At 32.9% G+C, this 25,114-nt stretch overlaps 1 protein-coding gene across 3 annotated transcripts in view; it reads left to right on the top strand.

The window, feature by feature from the left end:
- The window catches only part of GPM6A (glycoprotein M6A), a 237,866-nt gene that overhangs the window by 125,257 nt on the left and 87,495 nt on the right, over positions 1 to 25,114 (top strand). The window contains exon 1 of one of the 3 annotated variants that reach the window (XM_074329896.2): positions 12,226 to 12,365. The exons of the other annotated variants lie outside the window; for them this stretch is intronic. The gene's annotated coding sequence lies outside the window, so the exon portion shown is untranslated. Of the gene's footprint in view, positions 1 to 12,225; positions 12,366 to 25,114 lie in introns of those variants that run through there. 3 annotated transcript variants of the gene reach the window in all.

Here is a 25,114-nt window from a genome sequence, read left to right as displayed (position 1 = left end):
TAAAATAGTTCTTTTTTTTTTTTGACCTGGAATATATTCAGTAGTTTGATAGTAACCTTGATGAAAATGAATAGATTTTCGTTTTTATTATTAAAGTGCCCACATATTTTTCGCATTACAATTCCAACAACTGAGTGAAATACATTGAACTGTCAAGATTGGCAGATAGCTACTGAAACTTGGGAAGTTATGTCTCATAACATTTTATAAGATGCTAATAAAGAAAATGTAGCATAGTGGTTTATAAATTTGCTGACACTAGGCACCTTGTGTTTATTAGTAAGTGTTCAAAGGAAACAAAATTGTGAAAGAAATAAGTTTAAAATTATTGAGGACAATTTAATGAGATAAGGTCTTACAGGCGCTATATCTAGTCAGTGAATTTCCAAGATCATAAATTCAAAGAAGAGCATGTCAATGAGTATCAAATTTCCTTTTATCTTCTTTTATGCTTTCAGTTTCCATATTTTCATCAGTATATAATCTTTAGTAATTGCCAGATATTGTGGCTGTGAATAAAGCACAGTCTGAAAACAGGGCATTTAAGCTCTAGCTAATGGTATGTGAGGAGTATTTCCACACAACATCACCCTGCAGTTTGGTGTACTAATATTTTGATACACTAATCATTAATTTATGCATTGGGATAAACATGTGATACCATGATTTGGTGAAACTGAAAGTGAGTTCTTCCTCAACATAAAACAATGTCATATTCTATAAGTACCGAGTGAGGCTACAATGTCAAATTTATAAGCCAGTTATATGGCCAAGTCAAAAAGTATGATTCTGAGAAAAGATAACTTTATTTATTTGTTTATTATTTTTATACAGTGATTTGTTGTAACACTAGATAAAAATTTAATCATCATAGAGGTAGCAAACACTGATTACTGACATTGATCTCTACACCACAAAAATGACACGAACTACTAATAGATACGGTTCTTTCATAATGATACTTGATAACCACATCTATATATCAACTGTGGCTACCATTTTTATATGAATATTTAAAAATATTTTTACCCATTGTTTCCGGTAAATTGGAGGAAAGTTTGCATCACATTCACAATTACATCATCATTACGATCTCTGGCCTCAACTCTAGTACTTTGTTTTCTTTCGAATTCTGAAGTGATGCAAAAGCAGCACCATTATAACCTAATGGTGATGAGGTCTGTTCAGGCAGCTGGATTCCCCATGTCTCTATCCCACCAAGCATTGCATAATTTTCAAAATATTAAAAATACAGAGTATATTTTTTTCTTCTAATATACTCTATTTAAAAAATATCAGATCCACTGGGCACTCCACTCCATCTGTATCAGATTCCTAGCACATCTCTTCCTATTTATTGACTTATACCCATCTCTCTTTAGGTATTATTATAATTTTTTTAAATGTCTACTGGGTGATTTGTGACTTATTTATCTATGTTATAGATGTATTAAGTTGACCTGTATTAAATTGCTAATATTAGACAATTTTGATCTATAACAATGGCACTTTGATATATCTATACTACCAGTGTATTACATTTTTGAAAATTTCAATGTATTCATTATTTCTACGTAGAAAATAGATAATATATGGTATGACATAATTAAGATTTGCATATTACATTTACATGGAGTATACTAAGCTTATCAAATATTCTTCAAAATTTTTGTGACCTCATTAATTTATTGTGTTATTTTCTCTTTTAGCAAAAATTGGCAAAATGTTAGAAGACTTTCTTGTTTGATGCATTCGTATATAATGACAAAGTGATCATTTTTCTCATTTTTGAGGTTGTATGACATTGGTACTTTGGAGGCTTGTTAAACATTGCACTGAATTAGTGTTTATGATTCACTCTGCCTGTTCAAAGGTAGACAGCATGTCCTTTCACCTAGAGAGTGGAATGAATATCTGCTTTGTTTTTCCTTAGATAAAATAACACTCCAAAAATAATTTTCCAGATATGTGGCATGACTCAGTGGAATCTCTTCTCCCATAAGCTGACAGTGCCATTCTGTCATGTGTAGTGTTTTTTTTTATATCATCTCAGATAAGTTTGTAAAGCTGTCTGTGGTCCTCGAAGGACGAATAATTACATATCATTTCAATATTGAATAGAACTTAGACATCAACTTGAATTAGTATTTTTTTGGTCCCTTTGAAGTTTTATTGTGCAAGAAACAGCAGACTTAATCGAAAGGGTCTTATGATCTATGATTTAGAAATGTGATGGAACAATAATTTAGGCTTCAGAGGACATTCATGCAGGACAGCATTGGAGGACAATGGAGTGCCCTTTATTTTATATATATACATAATTTTACCTGTGGATATTTAAGTGTGGGTATGTATGAGAAAAAAGTGGGAATGGATGGGAAAGAATTGGATGTACCTGATCTTGCTATATGATGGACTAAATTGTTTCAGACCAGGTTAGCCCAGAAGGTGAAGAGTCCCATCATAATTTAGATGATTTCTATTCAACACAATTGATATGACACTCACACTATGAAAAATGGATTCACATATACATGGTTAGCATACATGGAATAAGTAAAGCAATTTTTTTTTCTAACCCAGATTTTGGTACATGTGTAATTTTATTTTTGTTATATTTTGTATATATTTTTAGATATTTGTGCTTCCATTTTGTAGAATCCCATTAAGATTCCTCTTGAATCTCTGTGGTAATGTTTAATCATCCACCACAAATTACACAGTTATTGGAATTATTTAATGACTTCCTGACCCCTTGGAAATCTATATAGTTAAAAAAAAATTGTACTCTCAGGATCATATCATTTGAAACAAAAAAAAAATTTAAACTTCTTTAAAGTTTATTATCTAAAATCCATTTCCACTTGAGATACCATAACAAGTTGAATGAAAAAGAACTAAACCTGAAAATATATTTGAATCATATCTTTCTCAAAAGGGTTTCTCATTATGCTTTTTGAGTAAGAGTTTTTGTTTGTGTTTGAATATATATTGTATTATTTGGGTAACTTTAAATAGACGTCGTTGGAGGTATCAGTTGTACCTCAGCCCTCTCCCTCACTACAATATTTAAATTTGTAATTTTGTTTAGAAAATATCAATATTATTTCTGTGCCCGTTATGCTTTTACTTTGTTGCGCTCATATCAGTCTTTATTACAATTTGAAGTCCCAAAATTGTTTTCAATTGAATTTTAGATTTGTGGAAATTTCTAGGAGTTCATAGGGTGAGAGAAGAACAAAGACTATCAGCTCAGTGTCTGCTGTTTTAGAAGAGGTCATTGAATGCTACTGCCCAGAAATGACAGTGGTTCATAATCAGAAGTTAAAGAAATGGATATATGGTTTGGCCAAAACAGAAATGATTTATGTTTCAGAATGGGCTGATGTCTGTCAGAAGTGAGAGAAGAGAGCTGACCGGAGCTCTCTCTGGGAGCTGACAGGAAAGAAGTGTGGGCTCTGCCTAAGACATCCTGGGGCAGGAATGAGACTGGTACGGCTATTTAAAGAGCATGGTTGGGAAAGAATAATGTTGTTTCCCATTTTGCAAAATGAAAAAGAAAAAAAGATGTTACTACGCATCAATCGCTGAAATCTTTGAACTCTCTGCTCACGACTACCCTCTGGCAAGGATTTCCAATTTCCTTCATTTTCTTTTATGTGAAATACAGCTGAGGATTTGCCAGACAAAAACTGAATACCTCTTTTGGAGTCGTGTAAAAGATGCATTTTATATTTCCCTTGGTAAAATTGCTTTCCCGAGGAAATCCACTATTTTCTAAGGAGAAAATATAGGCCACAAAGAAAAAAACAGCATCCTTACATTACAACTGTGTGCTACATTTGGTCTGATAAAGACTTGACTCAGGTTGAAGAGATTAATAGAAATGACACATTTGAGAAGAAGCAAAAACCAAAGTTATCAGTTTGTGACTGTCAATAAAAGAGTTATAAGTTCCTCCCCCACACGCACCAAAGGTAATTTAAAAGAGTTTTTCTGTTGTTTGTATATTTTTAGTAAGGAGATGTTTGGTGAATTTGCAAGGAAGATTACAGAAACTCACCACATGGCTCTTGTTAAACCCAAGCTGTGTTTCTCAAGTTTTCTTGGTTCCATAACCAAGGATTTCTGTTTTGCTATTTAAATGCAGTGGTACTGCCAAGGAAGTATTTATCTGCCCTCTATAACTAGATTACAGCTATCATGAACAGAGTTGTGTTCACCTTAAAGTAGGTGAATTGAGCACTGTTAGGACATTTGATTTAAAGATAATCTTAATGTTAAGTTTAAACAGTTGAACTTCTTTAAAAATTATTAAATGATACGACAGCAACTTTTGCGAGCGGTAAGGTGGTGATTTTGCCTTAAATTATTAGAAATGAGTAACTTACAAGAGAGGGATGATTATTAACTGTGCTATTTTGTGCCTTATGGGATTTACACATCATTATAAATTACACAAGTGTGTAACACACCATAGTCTAACAGAGTAGTTCTCAAACTTTAGTTTGTTTGAGTATCACCTATTTTGGGATGTGTTATATAGATCATGGCCCCTCCTGCCCCTACCTCAAGTTTCTGATTCACTATGTCCAGGGGTGGTGTCCAAGAATTTGCATTTCAAACATTTTCCCAAGAGATATTATAGTGGTTAATTCTGGGACCACACATAGAGAACCACTGGTCTAGTAGATTATTGCCACCGGATAAAACCCATGGTAAATTTTCCAACTGAGATTTATAATTTGTATATCAAAATAAAGGTATTTTGGATTTTAAATCCCAAAGCCTGAGAAGAAAACATAGTCAGAGATGGCAGTCATTTAAAACAAGAACTTTCTGGATAATAACTCAAAAACTTTGCTTTTGAAAATCTAAAGGAGTTTTGAAATCTGTGATCATGTGCATAAGTGCTTGACTACTCCAAAAAGTGTTGTGAATGTGCAGTGTTATACAGTTGTCTCTCCGTATGCACAGGCAATTGGTTCCAGGACCCCCAAGGATACCAAAATCTGTGGATGCTCAAGTCCCTTCTATGAAATGGCGTAGTATTTACCTAACCTATGCACATCCTCCCATATATTTTAAATCATCTCTAGATTACTTATAATATGTAATACAATGTAAATGCTGTGGAAACAGTTGTCATACTGTATTGTTTGGGATATAATGACCAGAAAAAAACTTGTCTGTACATGTTCGGTACATTCACAACCATTGTAGGCCTAACTACACAGTAGTACATGTCAACAACAACGTAACATTTTTGTGCGATTGATTGATGGTTGATTCCGTGGATGTGGAACCCACGGATACAGAGGGCCAACTGTGCAGACTTCCATCTGGATTATTCAGTAGATATATAAATTTAATCATGGGATAATGGGGGAATTGATTGAGATAAGAAACTTAGAGTTACTGAAAATATATGGAATGCATATAAGAATAAAACAGTTATCATGTATTCAGTATACATGGGCGCTCAGTTATTTGGGGTAGGATTTAACATTGATTGCATGTCACACTTGCGTGTCATGAACTGTTGCTGGTATTAATACCATTGTCAACCTCACTAGCTAATTAACAAACATCATAAAGAAATTGTAAGTCAGAGGTCATGAAAGACCCACTGAAGACCAGCTCTAAACATAGTTGAAATAGTTGGTTGTCAATATTGTTATCACAAGGCATCCTTTAGTCACAGACAAAATAAATAGAATGAAAGTAGAAATTAAAACTGTTGAGATCCCAATTATTGGCATGTGTTATAGAGGTTTCTTGTTTGTTTGTTTTTGCATTTCCCTGCTTAAATGTACATATATTATTGAGAAAAAAATAAAATAACTGGCAGTTTTCCACACAACGGTATAGGATATTATGTCAAATTAGCTAATTTTTCCAGAGAAGAGAATCTTTAAGACTCTGAAGCAATTGTTTTACTATGAAAAATGAAGATGTAAGCTTAACACAAAAAATACAGTTCAGGACTTTATAGAAATTCTTGAAAATATTGTTTGGGATCAGAGCAAGTTTCAAAATGAGTTAGGTAAATAGTCTGGGGAAAGAAATACCTATGGGAACTTGTATGTGTTCATTAGCTCAAAAACAAACAAGCAAGCAGCTTGCACAGATGAAAGCTTGAAGACCATGTCTTCCTCTCAGTACTATCCTAGGAGTTATACCTCACTACTTCTTGCAGGATTCCCAGTGGTAAATATCACTGCTGAATTATGGTCTTTGTTTGATAAACACAATGTGCAAGGTTTGTTAGTGGGGCAAATGGCTCATATTCTATCTTTTGCACATTCACAATGAAAAACCCTAAATGGCCAGAGGAAGGTAGTGGAAATAACCAGGACTGGAAGGTAGTGGAAATAACCAGGACTATTCAAACTTGTGTTCAGATCCTCATTCTGCCATATCCTGGCCACGTTTTAGGTCAGGTAACTTGACTTCTGATCAAAAGACTTAATATTATCATCCATAAAGTAAGAAAAATAGTATCTATATGTTGGGGTTGATATATTACTAAATGAGACAATGTTTATAAATCATCTAAATGATTGGAACTGATTGGTAAAGTGCAGATGATCCAAAAGGACTTTTATTAATCTTTTAGAATATATTATTATTTTCATTCATTATATTACATTGCCCCCCTGTCCATGCTAAAAGCCATCTCAAATCTGCAAATTTTTGTGTTTATTCATAGACAAATATTTCAGAATAACTACATGCAAGCCACTTTTCTCAATTTCACTGAATAAGGCAGACTAGATTATGGAGCTTTTGATGTGGAATTGGAGACAGACTACAACTAAGACAACATCCACCTATAAATAAATAGTTCAATACAAAAATGTCAATGATATGCTTATGAGAAAAGCAGTGATATGTTAGAAAGTGACAGGATTGCAGTCAGGCTGTTGGCCATGGCTGCAGGCTCATCGAAATGTTTATCTCGTGTGAGTGAATTTGCATGGTAGCTTATTCACATGCCACCTTGTTGGGAGGCCTCAATTTCTTACCATGTGGGCCTCTCCACAGGGTTGTCTCATGACTTGGCTGCTGGCTTCTCCTGGACAAAGAATCTAAGAGAGATTACAAACAAGAATGCAAAATGAAAGTCACAGTCCTTTTGTATAGTGTAATCTTGGAAACAACATTCTATTACTTCAGCCATATTCTATTCATTAGAAGTAAATCAATAAATGTAGCTCTTTCTCAAGTGGAGGAGATTTCAGAAAGGCATGAATGTTACAAGCAGGGATCACTGAGTACCAGCTGAGCTGCCTACCATAGATATCCATAGGTACTTCAAATGTGACTTGTACAAAATGGAATTCATCAGTTTACTGAATCTACTCTACATCCTTGGCTCTTGACTTCCATCACTTCTTACACCATTTATATACGTTGTCTCCAAACCTGAAAGCCTAGGGATCATGACTAACGCCTTCCACATTTTTATCTATATCTAATCGGTCATCAGATGCTTTTACCTCAGAATTGTCTCCTAATTCTGGCTTCTCATCTATGTCTGATTCTTAATTCTTGCCTTAAGCTATTGCAGTTTTCACTATGCTTCTTTTCATCCAATATCTACTCACTTTAATTAGAATTATTTTTCTCACACTAAATATATTCATGAATTCTGTAGCTTAAAGGCTTTCTTTGTTTTTACTCCCTGTAAGATTAAATCCATTATCTTTATTTTGGCATAGCCGGCCTTTTACAATATGAACAAAGCAAACTCTTCTCACCTTATTTTCCAACTTCTCATTCACACAACATAGAAATTGTCCCTCTCTCAGCATGGCATGCCCTCTCATGACGCATACTTGTGTACTGGCCTATTCTGATTTCCCTCTTTATCCTCTTTTTCACCTCATTGCATTCATCATTTGGGCCACAGATCAACCAATGTCTCATCAGGAAAGCTTTCCTAGACTCCCACATTTATCATCAGCCATGAACTTCAGAGTTATCAATTACTGTTTCTTGTTTTTTCTTCCTTGACTTTCCTTTTAGAATAAAATCCAAGAATTATTAATTTTGAATTCAAAGTTCTGAGTACAATGGCATAACAATTGATACTCAATAAATATTGAATGAATAAATGAGCCCTTATTTAAGTTATTATGTGTAATTGCACAGTATTTTAAAACAGAAAATACTTGAACTCTAGACATTCAAAGAAGGGCTACAATCAAGATAAATGTTTGACTGTAATTCCTCTTACAGACGTGCATATGTGAATCTAAAAGAAGTTAGAATCAAACTTAGTATTTGTTAAGATCACAGTATATGCTAGGCACTGTTTCAAGTGCTACACTTATTAATTTACCTAATCCTGACAGTTCTATTAATTAAGTACTTTTATGATTCTCACTTTACAGATAAGGGAGAGAGATTTTTAGTAACTTTCCCAAGGTCACCCTAGCTCCAAATTCTAGCTTCAAATACTCTAGAAAGAAAGTGCTTGCTAAAGATGTGCCCAAATCAAAATAACATAAATTGAATAAGGTTAAAAAATAAAGTGAATACTAAAAGATGAAAAGCTAATTATGATAAATGCATGAAAATTGTGCACGATAGAATTAGAGTTTATGTTATCATAAGACAGTATTTTTAAAAAAAATTTCCTTCTGAATTCCATATTAGATCATTGGAAGAATTTTAGCATCTTAAGAGAGTTTAAGGAAGAAAATAATTACCACTACATCAAACAATAGGAAATGCCTTTCTGAAAATTATCAAGGCATTTGGTGCTATGAGTAAAAAGTGTAAGTAGTTTCTGATGTGCTGATGAATTCATGGATACTTTACAGAACATTATAGCCCGTTCTTAATTGTCGCAAGATGGGAAAGGTGGGCATCCAAGACTTTTCTACATCTTTACCAACAGTGTCCTGGATATCTTATAAGAAGAAGAATGTTCATATTGTAAGGAGCCATAGAACAGGTTTTAGAATGGCAATTATTATTATTAATAATTTTGGGAGAAGGATTCCAAAAATCCATAATGTAGTTCATAAGAATAGACTTATTTTTACTAAAGAGTATATCAGCATAGATAACACTCTAATATATAATGTTAAGTGAAAAACATTTAAAAGCCTACATAGTACTGTTTATAAGTACATACATTATATTGTTTATATTATAATTGTTCATTATATTGTTTTATATTTTAAATATTTTATAATCAAAAATTAAAAAGTAAAGATAATACAATAAAATGGAAATACTATATATATACTTTTGTTTTGATTTCAGTTTTTTTCTTGAAATAGGCAGACATTTTTTATTAGATACTAAGCAAGTAGAAGTTAAATTCCAAGCTAAACTGAATTAATAATTCTTGAATTGTTAGTAAGAGATAAATAATCTTATATTTTAAAACAAGTTAATTAAGCAAAACGGAATTTAATACTCCCAAATTTACTCATATTTATCAATCATAATTATCAACTGCTATACTCTAAGTAAACTTAGTTGTTATTTTAAAAGGTAATGCCATTTCCAACTTTCTAGATTATTTTTACAGGAAAAGGTGTTTTTCCCAAGTGCATTAAAAATAAACATATTAGAAGAACAGTAAAAGACTATGTAAGATCGTCTCTTCTTTTTGGTTTCTTCCTTCCTTTAATTATTTCTTAGTCAGAATTTGTATTGTTAAGCATACTTTAAAGAATGGATACCAAATACCCCATGTAAATTTCAGGAATAAAAAAAATCGATACAACCTACACTCTGAGCTTAGCATTTCCTGCATGTTTGACTACAACTTTTTATTGGCAATTTTAATCCAGTGCAAAACTAGAAGGAATAAAAGCTATATGTTACTACCAGGAAACACAAGGGTTGAAATTGTGTGTACATATGAGGTTTAAAATTTTAAATGGAAATTAAAAAGACTGAAATACAGTTTTGTAATAAGATAAAATTATTCATCCAGCATCAATGGGATACTGTAAGCAAAACAAATGCAATCATTTATTTGTACCATTATTACCTGCCTTAATAAATTCTTTTGTTTCTATGCTAGCTTTATTGATGAGTACTTAGGTTGTGTGAAGACTCCTTGGGTTATGTAATTAACAACTAAATATGATCACAGGTTATGGTATCAAGGCATTAATTTGATTAAAAAATATGCTTCCCATAAATATGTTACTCTATGGAAATGTTTGGGAGGTCTTGGGGGGGGCAGTATATGAATTTTCAGAATGATAGTAAAAAAAAAACCACAAAATATTTGGAAAATAATTTGGTCTTGTTGTGGAAGAGTGTGTGTGTGTGTGTGTGTGTGTGTGTGTGTGTGTGTGAAATATGAATGTTCCTATTTTGTGGCAAATAATTCTCCTGTGTGTTTCAGACTAGTGCTCCCATTTTAATGTAATCATTCTATGAGCCGTCTCTATTAGGTAGGAGATAATTGGTGCTTTTCTCCCTTACATAAATTAAAATGATTATAATAAATTCCCAAGTTCAATTTTAAACATGTAAAGTTAGTCTTTTATAAATTAGTCTTCCTTTACATATAACCAAATTTATAACAGCACATCTAAGAAGGTCAAATTCACATGGAATAATCAAGTGAACTCCAAATGCTGTGGCTGCCACTAGTTGGCTGGGTGACGTGGCAAATCACTTAACCTCCATGACCTTGATTTTCCTATTTGCAATGTTAAGGAAATACCCTAGAGTTCCATGTCTCTGCTTCTGTTAGTTTTAGATGTGTCCTTTAAAGCTGATATTTGCAATAGTAATGTAAGAGCATTATTACATTCTTGTCATCTTACTAGAACTAGAATATCTTTTCTATTGCATTTCATTTATTTCTACTTATTCCTTTTAAAATCTACTCATCTGTCATCTGATGTTATTTATAAAATAAACTCCCCTGAGCATCAATATTCTATTAGTTAGTAGATAGGGCTTACACATAGAATGATGATATTAAAATGGAATCTATAGTGAAAACACATAGAAGAAAATAAGATCATTTATATTTTGCTCATTTATTCTCTCTCTCTCCCCCAGACACAGACTCAGACGCGCGCGCGCACACACACACACACACACACACACACACACACACACATACACGCACTTAACAAAAGCAAATTATCATAAATATAATAAAGAAATGGTCAAGTGAAGATAAAACATTTTACATGTTATATATCTAAAGAATTAGTCTAAACATTTCTTCCCATCCAGTGCTGGCATCTATGCTGGTCCTTTTTCCTCTATAAGAAGGAACAATAATTTCTTTTGTAGTTATTAATAATAGCTGACTTCCTCATGTAGCAAAGTCCTCAAACCCATAGCATTTGTTCTTCTTGCCTTTGAACTAAAGACTTCCTTAAGCAACTGTTAACAGGATTATACAACGTAACCCACGCCTTCATAAATTTCATTTTATAATACAGAGTTGAGATAATCTGGCTAGTTGGTGATTTCCAATTTGGAAACTTTGGTATCTTTATACCATATATAAGTAAATGTCCCAATGACATTTGCTTTTGTAGTAAAAGAGAAGTTCAATGTATATTGCCTTTAGGCATTTTTGATAGAAAAAATAAACTCTTAAAGTCAATAACCAAGACAAAGCATTATAATTATCATATTTGTGAAACTTACAGCATTCTGATTATTTTAAAAATTGGTCTTACTGCAAACACCCCGATAGTTCAGTTTTAGGAAATAAATCTTATGAATGTGTTAGTCCCTTTATTTTGTTGGGCATTTGTTGACAGATTTTAATTGGGTCACTGTATTGAAATGCCCCATGTAAGCTCTCTGATGGTTGTCATGACAACCATAGTGGTCGATTAAACATGCTCAGAAATGGAGAAACTGCTTCTCAGAAAATGTTAACTAGATGGGGAATAGAAAACTGTCTAGAGAATAGCAAAATAGACAGAAATCTCTAAAAATTGCCTTGAATTTGCTATTTCATATTTACGTATGAATAAGATAAACATAATCTAACAAAAAACTAGATGTTTAAAATTTTACTTAGATGACTATCAAATATATTTTTGATTTTGTGTAGATTTTAATAAGAAAAGGTTGAAATAGCCCTAAAATATTAAGTAGTCTTTTAGAGAAAATGCTGATACTACTTGGAACAAATGTAATTGTTATAAATGGTAATTTCCATTTAGTTCTTTCTCCTTTAAACCACTCTGGGAAGCGTATGGCAGATGACATATGCAGATGGCATAGATTGGCATGTTGGCACTCAGGCACTGCCTTTGCTGGCCAGTATCTCCATAGCAAATTTAAGGAGCAGGAAGATGGTGAAAGGATAAATCATTAATGAGAGAGACAGCGTTGGAGAAAGACTGATGGTATGGCTCGCGAATATCTTTTTTTCTCTATAGTTCAACTCCAATCCTTTGATTTGTACATAACTAGTAACAAGACAAAATTTGCAGGTAGTAAATGAAAGTAAGTTCTTATAATCACAAGACACTTCATGTTTTTTGCTATTTTTGTTGTTGTTGTTGTTTGGTTTGTTTTGTTTTTGTTTCCAATACTTCAAACAACATTTGGGATAGGAGGAGAAGAAATCAACTATCTAGCAAGTTTTTTTTTTTTTTTTAATTAGCTGCTTTTATCTGGCTAATAAGGTAATAAACACAAGATAAAATGGGCCTAACAGATTTACTGTTATTGCAGTTCAGTTTAGGTGCCAAGACAATCACTACGTGAGGTAAATGAAGGTGGCATATTTTAATTGGATTGTTTTATTAGTATGCCTGTGTGAAAATTCAAATATGGATGTTTTGATTCATCAATGAACAGAATATGAAGAGCAACTATAAAAATAAGTAATTATTATTGAAATAATTTTAAAAATCAATATTCATTATAAAATTTTTGAGAGGAAGAGTTATTGCAGATCATCTTCATTCTACAAAAGGAAATTAACTGTGTAGGATTACGGAACTAATTAGTGATAGAACTAGGACTAAAACCCTGCTGGCCTCATTCAAATGCAGGGTCTTTATAGCACCGTGGTGCCTTCTAATCCCACTGCCATCCAGACTGTGGTCAAATATGATAACTTCCTAGTTCCAGGAGGCTTCCATTTAGTGCAAAAGAAACCAACATTGCTGGTACAATGAGCTTTATTTTGATCTCCCTCATTTTCTGTCTTTGTCATAGTTCCTTGTCTGGAGCAAGGGACTCTACTTTATTACCTTATGTGTTAGATTTTGTTTAGTTTTAGTTTTGAGATTGCCATATTAATATTTTCACTATATTTAAATGTCTGATTTTTTTTTCCGCCATAATTATTAAAGGACAGATAGGGTTAAATATATACCCATATTGGGCAGATATTTAAAAATCAACTCTGAAAAACAAAATCAACTTTTAAAATTACCCTGTAATATAGATAAATGCTTATGTAAAATTTGTATTTTGTGCTGCACAAAGGATTAACAGTAACAAAGTCTAGCTTCAGGGTGGCTGGTTAGCTCAGTTGGTTAGGGCATAATACCAATGTTGCCAGTTCGATCCCCACATGGGCCACTGTGAGCTGCGGCCTTCTTAAATAAATAAATAAATAAATAAATAACAATTTTATATATATATATATATATGGCTTCAGTTTGTTTTAGAACTGGCTCTTTCATAAAATTTTCTAGTCTTGAGGACAAAGGTTTTGTCTTGTATTACCCTCATGATGCTTTGGCTAAAGCTTTTCAAGTATTGGGACTCAAAAATGTTACATTTGAAAAAAATCAGTGATCTGCATGATTCTATTTTTATACTTTTGTTATTTCTGTTGATGAACATGAACTGAATATATCTTACCAATTTAAAGATATTTCTCTGACAAAAATATTTGCCTGTTTTTCCTTGATTTCAGGAATGAAAATGCATAATTCTTTTGCCCTTTCTTCTTTTTTTCTTTTTCTTTTTCATATCAGTTGAAAACCTTTGTTTTCATTCTCCTTTGTTTCCTGTTTGCCCTCTGTCCTTGGACCTCTCTTATCTTTTTTAAGTCTCTTCTCTGTGTTGTTCTTCCCTATTCAAATACATCCCCCTCCTCCAGTTGCTTTGACTAGATTAACACCATTAATGAATATCTGCAAAGGAACAAAAAGAGTGGGTGGAAGAAGAGGGGAAGATGCAGAAGACTGCAATAGGAAAGTAAATGCTAAAACGAAAGTGAAGGAGAGTATGGTTAGGAAAAAAATGGGAAAAAGGGATAAAACCATGGACAGGAATACTATTTTGTAAGTTAAAACTCTATAATGTATATTTATGATATTTTTCATTCTTTATTGGATTGATTGTTTAATTCACTCATTCATCCTTTAACAAATATATAATGAACACCTAATTGCTCAGGATTTAGAAGTTAAAAATACACAAAGACACAAAGTTCTAGGCTTCCTGGAGCTTCTACTGTAGTGGATAAAACTTAGTTTAAAAATATGCTTTATATTGTTTATGAATATCCTTCTTTCAGAAGAGAAGGAAAAGATTTTTCACAGACAATTATGTCTTGCATAGATTAAATTTGTTTCACTGTGAGGAATGATATCCAGTAAGCAATTTGATGCATAGGTCCAGATTTTGGGAGGAAAATCTACATTAGAATTCTGTGCTTGTAAGTTATCAAGAAGTGTGTGATTATTGACGATATCGGCTTGATTAAATCAACCTAAAGGTGTTTGTAAACCTAGAAGGGACCCCAAATAGAGACTTATAGAACCTATTATAGAAAGAAGCTGAGAAAAGCAGAAAATGTTAAGTTGACAGAAAGAATGTGTTGTGTCCTTGAAGGAAGAGAGGTCACAAAGAAAGAAGTGGCCAACAGTATCACACACTCATGAAAGACCAGTAAGATAATAAATAAGGTCAAGGGTAACTTTGGCGAGAGCAGTGTCAGTTAAATCTCTGAGTAAATCTTTTCTGCTCTATTTCTCTATAGCCCTACCACTCTAAATATATTATTAAAGCTGTAAGATACAGTATTTTAATACCTACTATGTTACATCCTATGAACGGGATGTCATTTTTTCATGTGTTGTTTGGTGTTTGATAAGATAAGCATTTGAATATGCATTTATTTCAAGGAGAAAGAATCAGAATAGAGGGAGAAATTGAAAACAAAAGGAAAAAAATCCCTCAAATTATAAACTGATGGGAAACTGATAGAGGGAGGCCACTTGTGAGGTGTGCTAAATCCAGAGCGTGGCTGGAAACGTTAGTAAACATTTTTAAAGATGACCACATATTTTTTTCTGTCCTCATTTAAATAAGAAAGTGCTATGCTCCCTGAGCATAAAGAAGGCAGTTTTGTTTAAGTCTCATTTTTGTGTGTGTTTGGTCTTATATTTTCTGTGGGAGAAAGATGTGGTGGAATTACCTGGAGGTTTTGTGCAGGATGGTCTGGAGGATGAGACTAAATTAAGGTTAATGGTGATACAGGCTGGACCAAGATAAAGGCCACATTTTGAAAGGATTCAATTGATTCAAGGGAATAGGGTGAGGAAAAATTGATGACACGTGTTGTCTTTCGGCCACAAGAAATACCTAGCACTTTTATCTATTAAATAATTATCTTAATGATAGCAGTCCAGTAGTGTCTGGCAGATGTTACTGTGCTTTCTCTTGGAGATTAAACATATCTATCAGTTTGATGGGAGTTTGGTGCAGGAGTGTGAGGTACCTTAGGTAATCGGTTGGAAACTACAGGTTAATGCTATGCTTTTAATATCTTGTTCTTTTTGTATCAGAACACATATTGCACTTTATGATAATTGCTTGTATAATTTTCTGTTCTTGTTCAATGAGTCTGCAAACTACACGAGAAGAGGACCATGTCCATTTTGTTCATCACTGTCTCCCCTTCACCCAGCACGGTGACTGGCTTGTGGCAGGTGTTCAATAACTAGTTGCTGAATTAATCTAAATTATGAGTGGGTGAATCTTATTAGTTTTTATATACAATGCTGATTTATCTGCGTGTAGTTTTCAAGCTCTAAATTAATTTCTGGCATATTTCTTTTAGTGGAGACATCTTAATGGTCCCTGTGTGAAATTTATTGACAATGTATATGTAAAATGAATGCAAGTGCTAAAAATAAAGAGTTGTGTGTGTGTGTTTTTTTATTTATTTCTGCATATGAGAAAGCAAATTAGATGAATAATCAGTTTGGGTACACTTTTAAGGGCATTGTGGTAGACATGAGAATAATAACTATAACAATAGTTAATTTTCATACAGTACATTTAACTCATTTTATTCTCAAAACAGCTGTAGAAAGTATGATGCATAACAAACTACCCGCAGAGCTAGTGGCTTAAGACAACATTTATTTTTCTCTCTCACAGTTATGCGGGTTGTCTGATTCATTCTTCTGTTCTATGTGGTATTGTCTGCAATACATGGAGACATCTGCAGTCATCTGGGATTTTGATTGGACTGGAATTTCCAAGAGAGCTCAGATGCTGGCTGTTGGCTTTGAGCTCAGCTGAGACTGAGCCCGTACATGTACGTGTGGCTTCTGTATGTGACTGGGGGCTTCTCAGCATGGCAGTTTGGTTCTCACAGTGAGCATCTCAAGAGCAAGTGCTCTTAGAGACCCAGGCAATTGTCGCAAAGATGATGTAGTCTCAGAAGTACATTGTATTTGTAAAGGCAGGTTGCTATAGCTAGCCCAGAAGGGGAGGGAAATTAGTCCCACTTTTCAATGTGAGAGGCAGCATGCATAAAAAGAGACAAATGAGTCAAGAGTGGCCATCTTTGACTACTCATGTAGGTACTGTTATTTTTCTTATTTTAGAAATGAAGAGATAGGTTCATGGAGAGGTTGGCAACTTAGTTTCATAGCTGATAAATGCAGCAGCCAGGACTCAAACTCAAGGAATTTGCTCCCAGAGTCTACACGCTTGATCACAACCTATTACTGCCTCACCTCTATCAACACTGTTGATGATGGTAATGAAAATAATGGCTATAATGATATAATACTTTGTTTTTGCATAGTTTACTACAGTTTACATTGATTATTTTGTTTATTCATGGAATTAATTTTTGTCTGAAGTAGTTTAACTTTGAAATATTTTTAAAATTACCAAAGCATTGTAAAGAGTGTACAGGAATTTCTGAAGTAACTTTACCCAGCTTCCCTTAATGCTTACATAACCATGGTACATTTATCAAAACTGAGAAGTTAACATTAATATCATACTATCTAATTAACTACAGATTTTATTTGGGTTTTGAATGTTATTCACAAATGTCATTTAGTGTTCTAGGATCCAATCCAGGAAATAAAGTTGCCTGTAGTCATAGCTCCTTAGTTTCCTCCAGTGTCTGACAATTTCTTTATGTTCCTTGTTTTACATGACCGTGGCACTTTTGAACGGTACTGGTCAAGTATTTTGAAGAATTTCCATAATTTTGTGTTTTTCTGATGTTTTCTCATGATTGGCCCTGGTTCTGGATTTTGAGGGAAAATACCATAGAGGTAACGTTAACATTGATCACTCAGTTGAGGTGCTGTAGGCCAGGTGATCTGTAATGTTACTATTTTCCCCTTACCATACCGTACTTGTTAAATGTGACTGGTTAAGTCCATCCTATACTTGAGAAGCTCTACTTAAGCTCTACCTCTTAGGGCAAGTGATACAACAATTTGTAAACATCTTAGGTGATGTTAAAACTATCACCTCCATTAACAAATATTTCAGAGAGATCCTCTGAGGCTATGCAGATATGATGCCACTCATAGAATGAATTTGAACTTCTCTAGATTAATCCTGATTTTTCTCCTCAGGTTTGAAATTTTAGTCACAAAATTTATTTTTATAATCATTTAATATTGTGTCTGTAAATGCCTTGGTAAAATGTGATAAAATGAAGGAGCATAATATAATACAAATAATACTTCACAACTTGCCTAATTCCTAATATAATCTATTTACCATTTAAAATATAAGATGTATTTAAAATGTATAGTTCATGAAATTTTATTCATAACTATGTATTCTTCTTCAGCATGTATCAAACTTCTTTAAGAATGTAACTTATGGAATATTGAAGTCAGAGAGATTTTTCAAATTTCTGATGAAAATACAGATATTTACAACACTTACCATGAATAATTCACAATTGTTCAATTCCTTTCTCAATTCTTAAAAGAAATTTTCACTGCTGAAATTCATATGACTTAACCTAAAACAAATTCTACTTTTGAGTTAGGTTTCTTATGCAGATGAAAATGGGGATGTTGGGGGAGTACCTTATTATTTAACAATGTTTTTTATATTTAGAACCATTACTAATATACCAAATGAAGAAAGGAAAAGCATTACTTTGTAAGGAAACAAAGTTAATTCAAAGCAATTCGCATTTTAATAACTAAAACAAAGGCACGAAAAATTAAGTAAACTATTTTGAATTAAACTTTTGAAAATAATTTAGAATTAGTATTTTTCTGAGTTTTGTTTCATTGTTGCTGATAATTTTGGACAATACGTTTTTCTTCATGTATATCAAAGACGTTGGTATTACCAGTTTTTCATTGATTTTTAACTCAGTGGATTCAGAACAAAATAAATGTATATTTTAGAATGATAGTCATTGAAGCCTCCATTCTGTACATAAATAGTATTAGGTTGGTGCAAAAGTAATTGTGGTTTGAAAGGTTACTTTTGCACCAACCGCAGTTACTTTTGCAGAAACCTAGTTAGTAGTTCAAATGATAACACCATATATTCAAAGAAGAAATGAGAATAACAATTATTTTCAGTACTTAATTTTGAAAATTATGTATTAATCTATTCCTTAAGATATATGGAAATATCATAATTTATATTATTTATGGAATATAAATGATCAAACCGTGTAATGTACTTTATACAACTTATCGATAATTTCCATAATTGCAAATATTTTGGGATAATAAAGTACTCTTTCTTGTTTGGTTTGTTCTTCAGTTGGTTAATCAAGTGTAAGGACTTTATGTAGACTTGAGTTTTATTAATTTGCTTTATTGTTTAGCAAAGGATCATCAAGAATACAATTATAAACGAAGCATTATTTCTGCCTTCAAAAAACACATGACTTAGGGGAAGCAGACATAAATGTGAACTTTCACCTGACAAGGCTGGCTATGATTTTCTTAGTGTTCTTTTAGTTGGGTTTCGGGGAGTTTCCATGTACAGGTGATTCTTTTTATTTTTTGAACCTTTAAGGATGGCTAAGATTTTGAAATGTGAGATGGTATTCCATAAAGAGAAACAGTCTTAGCAAAAGCCCAAGGTGGGTAAGGCAAAAGAATTTGAGAAATTCAAAATGTTCTCTTTGTTATCCCAGGGCATATGGAAGAATGGTCTGTGAAATAAAATTGGGCCCAGATGGTAGGAAGAGTTTAGCCTAAATGTTTTAGAGTCTTAAACAGCAGAAGTGTATACTGGAAAGGAGATTTGATAGTAAGAAAGTGGTTGCAGCTATCTCCATATCCATTTTAGAATAAAAATGTTAATGGAATGATAATGTGATGAGATTGGACGGAGAGTGACTAATACAGCACTGGCAGAATTTGAGAGATGACCCATTTGATGTAGAGGGAATAACAAAGGGCAGGACCAAGTTCACAACATGGTTTTGATTTCAAGTAACCAGTTGAGTGATGGACCTTTCACTATAAATTAAAAGGAGAGTTTGATTATAGGCAAGGACTTTGCAAAGAGAGGCATCCAGATGACCATGTTATACCACATGTGGAAAGTCCAAAGCACTTGGAAATGTGAAAGTGAATCTCCAGTGAAAGATCAAGATTGTGAATGAAGAAATTTGAAAACTCTCCATAGAGGCAATAATAAAAGGAGGATATCAGAGATGAAAAGAAAGGGATTGAGGTAGAGACAGAGTTCAGTGAGTACTCATATTTAGAAGCCAAAAGAGGGAAAGGTGATAACAAAGGAATCAGAATTATATTGAAGATTTCTTAGTGCGGTGAGATAGAGGTTCCAAAAAGGAAGGAATTTTACAAAGCTTGACAGGGATAAGTAACGACTGAAGTCATTTCAGATCCAGGATTAAGATGTCATTAATGATATTTGAAATGTGTTTCCTACTGTGGCTCCATAATTTTTTTGTAAACACAACAGCAGAGAGGCTGTGGACCCTTGCCTCCCATTCCTTCCCTTAATTTCTTCAGGGCATCCAAACAGACCTCTTGGGTTTCTTGTTGCCATTTGGGTCTCTGATAGAAAAATATATGTGCTTATATGATCATATTTTCCCGCTGTGTGTGTTATTTGAGTGGTGTTATTAAAACTAAATAAATTACCAGACTGGTTGTCACTTTTGTTTTATTATTGTTATTTTATTACCGTGCCCGAGGCTCTTTGCTTTGTTTATAGGCTGCGTTTATTCAACTCTGAATCATTTGGTGTTGCTGGTGATGAACTATGTATTTCATTTCCTGTGTCTCTGAACATCTTGCCCTTCCACTTGATTGAACCACTTTCTAAGATTCCTACATTCCTTCATTACAGGCTGGTTTTTTGTGCATGTAGCATCATTTAACCTGACTAGTCTAAGTAGTTAGAACTGAAGCTTTGGCTTAGTCCTGCCATAGAAAGGTATCTATAGACAGCCAATAAAATACAACACTATTATAGATGGCTGATTACAAATTCACTTATTATGGAGGTGAAAAACACATCGGGGACTGATTTTGAAACTAGTTTTCTTGCTTCTCTAAAGCTTTGTAGTGTCCAGATATTCTAGGTATTATTCGGAAAACATTAGCTAATTTGTGTTGAAGAAATTCAACTTGCCATAAACTTTAAGATAACTTTTAAGTGTTTTGTTTTTATTGAGAAATACTAAATTATTAAGCAAAAACTGTAGAAGTAAACCAACATAGACTTGAATATTATGCATTCAATGCATATGTTGATTGTAATGTTTGTATATATACTATATTATGTAATTCTCACCATACCTGCATGCTAGCTACTCATTTATTCAAGAGGTATTTGTTGAGTGTCTGTGCCAAACAATTGGGATGAACAAAAATACAGAAAGCTGTATTCTTGCACATATGCACTTCCTTTTGCAGAGTAAGAACCTGAAGCTCCTGCAGATAAGCTATCAGAAATTAGAGCATGGATTAAGATATTGTTTTTGCTGACTTCAAACTGTTGTTTCCGTTGAGCATACTGCCACCTCTAAGTTATTGCATGTTATTACAGTTTTTTGTGTGTTTTTTTTTGTGTGTGTGTGTGTGTGTGTTGTTTTTTGCAAAATGAATTACAAATGTATAATCTTCTTTGAGAGAAATCACTCTTTTCATAAAGCATATCAATTTTGAACTCATTTTCCCTAATTTCCTTTTAACGATTTTACCCTTACTAAGGATAGATGTAGTAGTAGCCTGTTAGATAACATAGTCACACTACTGCCAGACTGGTGTATTTGTTGCCAAAGGGGGGAGAAAAACACAGAGTTATTAATTTTTATTCTGTTTAATAAAAAAGTCTTTTTAAATTTGTTAATTGATGTTCAGTGTTTGCTTCTAGGGATATGTAGAGCAGATTGTCCCTGATTTAGCTTGTTATTTCAGCTTATATTCTTGAGGGCCATGAAAGCCGAGAAGCTGTGTTAGAATGGTACCTCAGGACAAGCACACATTTATGTTGCTCCACATAAAACCCACCAGCTACACTGGAAACCATTGATTTGTTATCCAATATCACCCGCTCTACTGTGGAATATACTGTACTGTTGAAAAGAAGGAAGTTGATCTTCATAGAGTGACTTGAGAGGATGTCCAACGTACATTGTGAAACCAAAACAAAATAGAAGTCATTCTCCATATGCATGACAGTTTAAAAATGTTTTTATAGGTAAGGGAATATTTACAGAGACATAAGCATCAAATGGTTAGCGGTGATTACATCAAACCAGGTGAGGTTAATCCAGCAATATCATGAGAAACAGTAGGGTACACAGGGCTAGATAAAGAACCAGATCGGGTGAGGCCAATACAGGTAGTGTGAAATGACTCATCATTTTCACAAATATTTATGAGAACTTGATAGCTTACTAGTAACTATTTTTTTCTTGCTGGAATATCATTTTATAAGACAGATTTTTACCTCAATTACCTACTGTTAAATAACAAAATTGTAAACAATTAGTGAAGTCTATTCCAATTGTATAATTAGTATAACAATATGTACGTTATAATTATAGGCATAATTGTGTAGTAATTTCTATTTTATTAATATATATGTATATAGTATTACATAATAAGTGATGTTTTGTTGCATATAATAATTGTTATATATATATAAAGGGTGTATATATTATTAATGAGAAGGAATTTATAGGTAATGATAGTCACTTATGTCATAGTAAGTGGAAAAAAATTGAGGAATCTTTAATAAGGAAATCTCTATGGTGTTCGATTTTCTCCTCTCTATCATCATCTTAAATATTTACTTGGAGAAACACAATAGAACTGGACTATTGGATAAATGTCAGTGACAGATATCAAACTTGAATTTTAAATATTGACCCAAGTCTCTTATGATCAGTGTAATACTTATAGCCTAAATTAAATGCTTCACATTACCTAAGGATAATTTTTCCCCCAGGGAACTTGGATCCCATAAGAAAACGGAATTCTGGCATGCCTGCCCTGCTACTTCTCTAGTTATGCTCTGACATTTGTAAATCAGGGTTAGAGGAGAGTTGGGGTTGGGAAGTAGCATAAGGTAAGCAGGTTAGATGCAAGTCTTTGGTCCATTATACTATCAAATACATGAGAGATAAATAAGTAAATGTTAAAGGAAATAGTTTACATGATTGCTGCTCTGTAAATACCAAAGGATTAATTGAAGACATTCTTTTAAATGTCAAACTGTCCTTTTAGGGCTAATTCTAGTTGATATGTAAAGTATATAAAAGAAAGATAATCACTACAGAATAATGTGAAAAGCTTAGAAAAATGTTTCATTAGTTATTCTTCACAGTTTCCTTATGTCAGAATGAGATCTTTTTTCTCTGAGAAAATTGAATGACTCCTGTGGTTTCCATCATTCATAGATAATATATTGGGTGCAATATTGAACTCAAATAACATTGAATGGAAGGCTTAAGATTTGTTAAAGAAACAAAATTCAACCGAGTAAAATTTAAGGTCTCATTGGCTTTATTAAATTATTCATGAATCAAAGAGTGCATCATCTAGGAGATAGAAAGGAATGCTGAAGAGCTGTACAAAATAAAAGGCTTCTATAGGCAGAACGGTGTGGGAAAAGGAAGTTTCTAGTAAAGAGTGGGTTATTATAGGCAAGGTCAACTTCCTATGGGGGATGGAAGGGGTCTATTGGTGGATTAATTCACTAGCGCTAACCAGGTAATTCCAGATTGACTGGTTGAAGGTTACATTCCTGGGAGAGGCTGGAATTACAATTAGATTAGGTATTAAGTTTTGGTTTTCTGATGTGGAGTTTAGCACAACTGACTCCATTTTGGACTTGTCTCTTTTTTAATAGATTATAGTTTAACATATTAATTTATGTTAATTTAATACACAGTTAGAAAATTCTTAATTATACTTAAGATTTTCCATGGTTTGATATTTTCTAATTAAAAGTTGCCTGTGTAACTAATTATAAAATATGAAATTAACCCTGTAACTTATAAGACAAATAGATATAACACACTCACTTATGGAATCTTGTTGACAATATTTATATTATACATTTTTGTACTAAATTAATGGAGAATGTTCCCTCTCTCATAACTGCATGTTGCATTGAGAAATAACTTCATGTGTAGAGTAAATTGATACAAAATATATTATTTATATAATTTATTGAGTGGCGATGTGATAAGGACTAAGATATGTAACTTTATTTATTATATATTCAGTATTAGGTAATATTGAACCCTTTTGCAATCTCTGAAGAGCTGAGGGCTATTATTCACAAAGACAATAAAACAAATAAAACCTATGATCTTTATGACCTTTAGCTAATATATTAGGCCAATTATTGAATCTAGTCTCACTAGACTACGCTAATAATTGCCAGAACTGGATTTCAAACCCAAGCCTATTTACCTACAAATTCTATGTGTCCATAACAACAGTTTGCCTCTCTATCTTGCATGTACTTCTCCTTGCTACTATCTTCCCCTACTCATGCTATTTGGAAAGCCTAAATTACATTGGAAATTTATAAATGTTATTAAATATATATGTGTGTGTATATATGTATATATATACATATCATTCATAGATAATAAAGTAGATGCAATATTGAAATCAAATAACATTGAATAGAAGACTTAGGAGCTATTAAAAAACAAAATTCAACTGGTAAAATTTAAGATCTTATTGGCTTTATTCAATTACTCATGAATCAAGCTATGTGTCATCTAGCAGATAGAAAGGCTATATGTATGTATATATAATATATAATTATAAATATAATTTTATATATATATGTGTGTGTATATATATATATATATATATATATATATATATATCCTTTGTTTCTTTGTTTTGGGGGACAAATGGAATTTCTCTACAAAGGGCTTACTGTTAGAATTTAAGTTGGGTGAAGACACCATGACAAATTGGTATGCAAGTTTTTATCACTACTGGTTTCATCATTTCGATGCATATACTCTTATTTTTCCTTTTGTTCCTAGGACCTCCATGTATCTTATGTATCTATTCCTTTGTATATATTAAAATATATTTGAAGTTTTAAAAAATCATAGTGGGTGATGGATACATGATATATAAATGTGAAATTGAATAGGGAAAAGAACTTTGTTGGGAATTTAAATAAACAATGAAACTAAATATTATTTCTGTGGGGATTTTTGCTCCTCCTATTCATAAAATTGATTTCCCAGGGCAGCTTCTTGGTCCTTGCAAACCCTTGTCATGCTTCCAAGATCAGTGCTGGAATATATTAGAGACTGAATAAGTTAAAAGATGCTCCGAGAGTCCTTACACACCTGACTTTTTTGGCAGCAGCTCAAGGTTTGACATCATGAATCAGCACAGTTTGCTCTTTCAGAGTCTGAGTTTCTCTT

This window comes from Rhinolophus sinicus, chromosome 16, assembly GCF_057876585.1.
Source record: "Rhinolophus sinicus isolate RSI-liver-muscle chromosome 16, RSI-T2T, whole genome shotgun sequence".
Classification (NCBI taxonomy): domain Eukaryota; kingdom Metazoa; phylum Chordata; class Mammalia; order Chiroptera; family Rhinolophidae; genus Rhinolophus; species Rhinolophus sinicus.
Note: the sequence above shows the minus strand (reverse complement) of the source record. Positions and strands in the feature narration are given on the sequence as shown.